Source organism: Acipenser ruthenus, chromosome 4, assembly GCF_902713425.1.
Source record: "Acipenser ruthenus chromosome 4, fAciRut3.2 maternal haplotype, whole genome shotgun sequence".
Lineage (NCBI taxonomy): Eukaryota > Metazoa > Chordata > Actinopteri > Acipenseriformes > Acipenseridae > Acipenser > Acipenser ruthenus.
In genome coordinates this window covers 74,353,781-74,362,673 of record NC_081192.1, presented here as the reverse complement: position 1 = coordinate 74,362,673, position 8,893 = coordinate 74,353,781, and the positions used below count along the sequence as shown (strand labels likewise).

At 37.5% G+C, this 8,893-nt stretch overlaps 1 long non-coding RNA gene across 1 annotated transcript; it reads right to left on the bottom strand.

Moving 5' to 3' along the window:
• Positions 1–7,823: 7,823 nt before the first annotated feature.
• Positions 7,824–8,681, bottom strand: LOC131737065 (uncharacterized). The gene is made up of 3 exons (XR_009328632.1): positions 8,545–8,681; positions 8,139–8,226; positions 7,824–7,982 (listed from the first exon to the last, which is right to left on the bottom strand). It is a non-coding gene; the product is annotated as an uncharacterized LOC131737065 (long non-coding RNA).
• Between the last annotated feature and the right edge of the window lie 212 nt (positions 8,682–8,893).

Genomic DNA, 8,893 nt, shown 5'->3' with positions numbered 1-8,893 from the left:
ATCCCAACACTGTCTTTGTTGATGTCTTTTTGCTAAAGTAAAGCAGATGTTCCGGAAGTTGCACACATTTCTTGCAAGCCGCTTAAAGTACTGGTGCTTTCCTTCAAAACGTAAGCACCAAAGTGATCGAAGTGGTCCAAATTCAGCTAGCAATCTGGGGTAGTGTACCAAGTAATGCAATTTTGGTATAAAATCACCAGGATACAGTCTATTAAATTCGCTGAGAAATTCTCCAATTAAAATCTGCAAATGTGAAAGTGACGACTTTTTCACAACAGGAGACATTACAAAGTCTACTATTTCACGAAACAGAAGGTAGTGCTGCCAGTGTTCATCTTCTGTTGGGACAAAATGGCCAATTAGAAATGGAAGAAATTTAAGAACCGTTAAACCTTAACGAAAGAATAAGTGTGAATGAGTACAATGACACACTAACATATTGTTTTAAATTTTTTCTAAGAGTGTATACAATATTTTTCTCTATGCATTCTTTTCTGTTGAGCACTCCTGACACCGTTGAAACGGTAAGTTTCAGGTCGCCTGCGGATACATAAGTCCAATCATTGCGTCTGAACCTGGTGTGTAATCCCAAGGTAACTGCTCACTTTTAACACGATTTAAGACGTTAATTCACGTTTTAAGTAATACAGTGTCCCCTTCAGACATGTTAAAGGAGAGATTCGGAAATAACATTCAAAACTATGCGCGAGTAAATACCATCCTAACTCCTAACATCCAAAAAAAAAAAAAGAAAAAAGAAAAAAAATAACAATAATTTATATATATATATATATATATATATATATATATATATATATATATATATATATATATATATATATATATAATTGCATGCCCCGGTAGCTCCGATATGGAGTCTTGCGTGCCCCGCTAGCTACGATATGGAGTCTTTCCATCCACCTCCGGTTGCTTCATCCCGGAGGTGCATGCAAGATATATATATATATATTTGCATGCCCCGGTAGCTAAAAGCTTAGTTACGGCTCTGGGCAAAACCAACGCCCTTGGCCAGTATACAATATTTTTCTCTATGCATTCTTTTCTGTTGAGCACTCCTGACACCGTTGAAACGGTGAGTCTTAGGTCGCCTGCGGATACATAAGTCCAATCATTGCGTCTGAACCTGGTGTGTAATTCCAAGGTAACTGCTCACTTTTAACACGATTTAAGACGTTAATTCACGTTTTAAGTAAAACGTTTATATATATTTGCATGCCCCGGTAGCTAAAAGCTTAGTTACGGCTCTGGGCAAAACCAACGCCCTTGGCCAGTATACAATATTTTTCTCTAGCATTCTTTTCTGTTGAGCACTCCTGACACCGTTGAAACGGTGAGTCTCAGGTCGCCTGCGGATACATAAGTCCAATCATTGCGTCTGAACCTGGTGTGTAATTCCAAGGTAACTGCTCACTTTTAACACGATTTAAGACGTTAATTCGCGTTTTAAGTAAAACGTTTATATATATTTGCATGCCCCGGTAGCTAAAAGCTTAGTTACGGCTCTGGGCAAAACCAATGCCCTTGGCCAGTATACTACTATGCATTCGTATCTAGGTGTATATGGTAGCTAGCGGTATACCGGCTCTTAAGGTAGCTTGTGTTGGAGCAGCAGGACAAGCTCGCCATCCCGCCCGCTGCTTTCCTGCATTACTGCTCACCAAAACACAACGCACCCAGGGGAGAGATACCATGGTAAATAGGTAACCTATTTACCATGGTATCCCTCCCCTGCGGCGGCTGCTCTTGATCTCCGGCTGCTCTTGATCTCCGTGAACGCACCCGCTGTCACATTGAAGCGCTTGAAAACACAGCACAACATTCCCTAATAACACTTGCAATGCATTATGACTTCAAAGGTATGACTTTAAGTCTATGACATTATTATTTATTGATTTTATTTTGTTTTATTTCTTTGATCACCAACTGCCACGACAACACACTCGTTTTTTTTTTTATGCAGTACTCCTGACGAACTTCACCCATTGACCGCATCGTACCGGCTCTTAAGGTAGCTTGTGTTGGAGCAGCAGGACAAGCTCGCCATCCCGCCCGCTGCTTTCCTGCTCACCAAAACACAACGCACCCAGGGGAGAGATACCATGGTAAATAGGTAACCTATTTACCATGGTATCCCTCCCCTGCGGCGGCTGCTCTTGATCTCCGGCTGCTCTTGATCTCCGTGAACGCACCCGCTGTCACATTGAAGCGCTTGAAAACACAGCACAACATTCCCTAATAACACTTGCAATGCATTATGACTTCAAAGGTATGACTTTAAGTCTATGACATTATTATTTATTGATTTTATTTTGTTTTATTTCTTTGATCACCAACTGCCACGACAACACACTCGTTTTTTTTTATGCAGTACTCCTGACGAACTTCACCCATTGACCGCATCATACCGGCTCTTAAAGTAGCTTGTGTTGGAGCAGCAGGACAAGCTCGCCATCCCGCCCGCTGCTTTCCTGCTCACCAAAACACAACGCACCCAGGGGAGAGATACCATGGTAAATAGGTAACCTATTTACCATGGTATCCCTCCCCTGCGGCGGCTGCTCTTGATCTCCGGCTGCTCTTGATCTCCGTGAACGCACCCGCTGTCACATTGAAGCGCTTGAAAACACAGCACAACATTCCCTAATAACACTTGCAATGCATTATGACTTCAAAGGTATGACTTTAAGTCTATGACATTATTATTTATTGATTTTATTTTGTTTTATTTCTTTGATCACCAACTGCCACGACAACACACTCGTTTTTTTTTTATGCAGTACTCCTGACGAACTTCACCCATTGCCCGCATCGTACCGGCTCTTAAGGTAGCTTGTGTTGGAGCAGCAGGACAAGCTCGCCATCCCGCCCGCTGCTTTCCTGCTCACCAAAACACAACGCACCCAGGGGAGAGATACCATGGTAAATAGGTAACCTATTTACCATGGTATCCCTCCCCTGCGGCGGCTGCTCTTGATCTCCGGCTGCTCTTGATCTCCGTGAACGCACCCGCTGTCACATTGAAGCGCTTGAAAACACAGCACAACATTCCCTAATAACACTTGCAATGCATTATGACTTCAAAGGTATGACTTTAAGTCTATGACATTATTATTTATTGATTTTATTTTGTTTTATTTCTTTGATCACCAACTGCCACGACAACACACTCGTTTTTTTTTTTATGCAGTACTCCTGACGAACTTCACCCATTGACCGCATCGTACCGGCTCTTAAGGTAGCTTGTGTTGGAGCAGCAGGACAAGCTCGCCATCCCGCCCGCTGCTTTCCTGCTCACCAAAACACAACGCACCCAGGGGAGAGATACCATGGTAAATAGGTAACCTATTTACCATGGTATCCCTCCCCTGCGGCGGCTGCTCTTGATCTCCGGCTGCTCTTGATCTCCGTGAACGCACCCACTGTCACATTGAAGCGCTTGAAAACACAGCACAACATTCCCTAATAACACTTGCAATGCATTATGACTTCAAAGGTATGACTTTAAGTCTATGACATTATTATTTATTGATTTTATTTTGTTTTATTTCTTTGATCACCAACTGCCACGACAACACACTCGTTTTTTTTTATGCAGTACTTCTGACGAACTTCACCCATTGACCGCATCGTACCGGCTCTTAAGGTAGCTTGTGTTGGAGCAGCAGGACAAGCTCGCCATCCCGCCCGCTGCTTTCCTGCTCACCAAAACACAACGCACCCAGGGGAGAGATACCATGGTAAATAGGTAACCTATTTACCATGGTATCCCTCCCCTGCGGCGGCTGCTCTTGATCTCCGTGAACGCACCCGCTGTCACATTGAAGCGCTTGAAAACACAGCACAACATTCCCTAATAACACTTGCAATGCATTATGACTTCAAAGGTATGACTTTAAGTCTATGACATTATTATTTATTGATTTTATTTTGTTTTATTTCTTTGATCACCAACTGCCACGACAACACACTCGTTTTTTTTTTTATGCAGTACTCCTGACGAACTTCACCCATTTACCGTATCGTACCGGCTCTTAAGGTAGCTTGTGTTGGAGCAGCAGGACAAGCTCGCCATCCCGCCCGCTGCTTTCCTGCTCACCAAAACACAACGCACCCAGGGGAGAGATACCATGGTAAATAGGTAACCTATTTACCATGGTATCCCTCCCCTGCGGCGGCTGCTCTTGATCTCCGGCTGCTCTTGATCTCCGTGAACGCACCCGCTGTCACATTGAAGCGCTTGAAAACACAGCACAACATTCCCTAATAACACTTTCAATGCATTATGACTTCAAAGGTATGACTTTAAGTCTATGACATTATTATTTATTGATTTTATTTTGTTTTATTTCTTTGATCACCAACTGCCACGACAACACACTCGTTTTTTTATGCAGTACACTCTTAGAAAAAAGGGTACAATATAGAACCCTAAAAGGTTCTATCTGCTGGTATAGATTTGGAACCATTTTGAAGTGCTATATGGAACCTTTTAAAATGGTTCTTTGGAAGAACCCTGCATTAGAGGTTTAATAAAGAACCACCATGGTTCTTATATTAATGGTATAATACAGAACCATATTGGTTCCTCTGAAGAACCTTCTATTGAGGTTTAATATAGAACCATAAGAGTTACACTATTGAACCTTACAATTAACATTCTATGGAGGGTTGTTTGGTTCATCTGAGAAAAAACAAATGTATACCGTTAAGAGCTCTTCACATCCTTTAGAATCCCCCAACCTCAGAAGTGTAAGTGCTTTGATAAATCACTCAATTCAGGATGCCAACAATTTATTTATTAAACATTTATATAACAATTTATTGTTTTTACAGGTTAAACCATTAGAGTAGTTTCAGGTTTAGTTATATACAGTTTTACACCGTTTTATTCAACCTGTGTGTTTTTAATAATTAAACCATATTATTTACACAGTGAAAAAAAGGGTCTCGCAGCAAACTGGAAAATAAATCTATGCATCCCACAGATTTTCCTGAAACTTACACAAAATACATTTTCAAGAACATGTAATAGACCTTGAAAAAGCTGAGATAAAATGTATATTGAAACTGATGAACGTGGGTTTCTTTTTTCTTATTCATTTTTTGGTGGCACAAATTAGAAGAGCTACAGTACAGTATTTAGATCAGAGCTTATTATGAGTTTATGATATCTATAAATTAAGACTGAATGTTTATTAGTTTTTTGAGATCAAAACTTCTATTAAAAACAATTTACATTTGTTATAAACAATTAATTTTCTAATCAGCCATTTACATTTAAAATAAATACTTTTTTTTGATATGTACAATTACATTTTTATATCAAATATTCTGTTTTTGTAATCAAATTAAATAGTTGACACAATAAATTCATTTAATTTCAGATTAAATGTTAAAATGGCATTCCATCAGATCAATATAATTATTCCCCAAGTAAAAGTGCAGTTATTTGACTGTACATCTTTAACACTGGCAAAGGTACTTTGTCAGAGATACTCGGCTTCATGAAGTACCTTTCCATGAAAGTCAGACCATTTTTTAGAGCTTTAGGATACTCAATGCCCAAGGAAAAATAAAGAGAAAAAATACATTCAACAGCAAGGGTGATATCCATTCCTGGATAATCACTGAGTATCTCAATTCCATCAACACAAACAGAGATGTCATCTGCTGCCAATGGGCTTGTTGTTCCCTTGAAAACGATAGTTGGCGTAGGTGATGGTGGTACCTGTATAGATTTTAAAATAATAATTAATAACTTTATTCAACAATAAATTATGTGAAATTGTACTTCAGCAGCATCTCACCATACCTACAAGCAGTGGCGGCTCGTGTGGTGGGGCTGCGGCTACTTTAAAGGGATTTCGTAATATTCCTCCCTTTAAAAACATTTTAACTGTCGGATCTCACTTAAAACAGCGAGGAACGTCTTAAACTCCTGTTAATTGCCTACAAGTCTCCCTCATAATTCATTAAGTACACATTTATGGCAAGCCAAATTAAGAGATACCTTTAAATATTTAACAGATATCTTTAAATATTTCAAAATATCCTTAAATCAGTTGAATATATCTTAAAATATTTTTAAATAATTAGAGATATCTTAACATATTTTAAGATATCTCAAAATGGTTTACAGATATCAGGAATTAATTTGGAGATATCTCAAACTCATTTTGAGATATCTCTAAATGATAATTTGACTTTGTATTTAACATTGAAAACATCAATTCAGTTAAGCTACATTTAAAAAGTAGAGCTCAATTAACTTACTTGGTCAACAACAAACAACAGATTTTCCCTCTCTCGAAACAAAGCTGGCAACAGCAACAATGCAGCATTCATTCTCAGTCCTACAAATAGGGTATCAGATCATATACAAAGTACAAAGCAAACGGAAGAATGTTGAGCAACCCTGGTCTGAGAGGTACAGGATCTTTGGCTTTGCATTCCACCAGTGCTCTCAGTTACATTCATGAATTCATTATTTGCTAAACTGCACAGATAAAGAATAGTTTAAATGATTTAAAGGTACCTAAAAAAAAACACACACACGACTGTAGCTCTCCAGGACCAGGACTGACCACCACTGATACAAACGTTATTGTGGATTGGAGCAAAAAAATGTTAAGAACAGTATCAACAAAGTTTCTAAAAATCTGTTCATGCAGGTTTTTCGCATTGGTTTTTATGCCCCTGTGAGAGTTAAATACCAGCTATCTTCCCCATGAAATATTATGCTCCAAGTGTATGAAATGAAGTTGCATCATTTTCTGTTTAATAGTTATTTATAGATCCTATTCTGAGATAGGTCAAAACAATTTGATGTACAATAAATATTTCTTATACATTACCATTTCCCTGTGTCTTATCTGAAGCATCTTCAATGTAGGACATCACAGTAGTTAGAAGATGCCCACTAGAAAGTCTGAAAATAGCATCTACCATTCTGGATAGGCCACTCATTAGGTTCCGTTCCAAGTTTACTCCAAAACGTAGTTCTACTTCGTGCAACAGCTAAAATACAGATGCTAAAGTTATTATTATATTTATTTATTTATTTATCATATGCCTTTATCCAAGGCGATATACACAGCTGTAAAAAAGAGTTGAATACTTACAAATAATGTAGTAGTTAAAAAAATCAATAAATAAAACAAAATCAAACTAAACTGAATGCGAGCAGAAAGAAGTTGCATGGGAAAAACCAGGAGCAGTGGAGTTTTGTAAAAGCTGGAGCAGGTGGATTGCTGATGCAGAAAGGTCACCTAGGAGGACTAATTAAAGTGATTATACATGCTTATAACTAAAAATATTAATTTCTGATCAATCACCATAGTAGAATAAAAACTAGTACCTACCAGTTTAGGATGCTTTAGGAATGGAAACAGACCAAGGACTTCTTCAGTGGACTTCTTCTCCATCATTCTTTCCCGAGTGTGTACAGTTCTATTCATGCTGTCACATATGGCTTCAATGTTCGGCCTCAATTTCGTTATTTCTTTTCTTATGGAGTCCAAGTGTTTGGCAATACTATGCTCGTCTTCTCCTGGGAACTCCTCACTTTGCATCTGCAATATGTATCATAACGTTAAGTAATTCAATACTTATGATCAGGCATTTACTGCATGTATTCTCTGTGCTTTTCTTTACTCTGGAAAAATGCTAAAGATCAAGTACTCTCCATGAAAGCCAATTAGCTAATAAACTACACAATCGCATGTATGTACATATATAAAGTATGTAATTCTATTTCAATCTATTTCTGTCAATGCAGATCCAAGAGTTAGGCTTACAGATTCTCTTCTCTTTTTCATGAGCGGTTGCTGTTGCTCTGGTGCACGCTTCCTTCCTCGACCCACAGCACCAAACTTTTTTTTCATGTCTTCTACAGTCTCCACTGAAATAAGTGTCTTTCTCTCTTTTTTGAATTTATTTCTCAGTATTTCAAGTAGAGTAGCCTGAAACAATGATAGAAAGTTAAACCTATGTCCATTATCTGGCTATAAAAAATACATATCAACTAGTAAAAATATATTTAACGCTGCATAATTTTGACAAATTAATGTTTATTCGACTATTTCTTTTATGAATATAACTACTAAATGTATACTCACATATCCATTTTGGCTGTCATCCCTTAGAAATCTGTACTTACAGCACAAAGTACTTAGCACAGTACTGTACATTATGTGGTCTGGATACCTAAATATACAGATTAGAAAATAATATAGGCATATGAATTGTAAGTGAATTGTAAGAAAAATATATATTTGAGAAATAATGTCATGAAATACAGTTGCATTTTACAATTGCTTTAATTTACAAAAAAAACATGCTGAAAAGCATTATCAAAATGAATTTAATAAAACTTTTTCTCTTGAATAAAATATTGCTGTTATGATAGATTTAAAAAAAAAATAGTAATCATTTTAAAAATGAATATGCTATTTTATGTTATGTAATTATTCTAAAATTGGTTGCCTATGTATCTAAAACAAACACCGAAATCTCAGTTCTTACAGCGTATATTTGCTGAGGTCATCAAACAGAGTCTGTATTAGAGCTGCACGAAGGGCAGATTTGTCTTTTGATTTGAAACCAATGTCCTTTCTATCAAGGGCCATCTGTACAACTGGAGGAAATATAGGCAATGTATAACATGCGGTCCAAACATGAACACTTGTTGAGGTTTGTGGCACTTCTCTGCATTCTACTGGTAGCACCTTCTCTGAAACAATATGCTCATTTGCTTTTGTTCTATGAAAATACAAAAAACAACAAAAAAAACAATATTTCATAATTTTAATCACCTGAAAATATCTAAAGACTTGATATTTAAACAGAGCCTTATAATATAACAGCCATATTA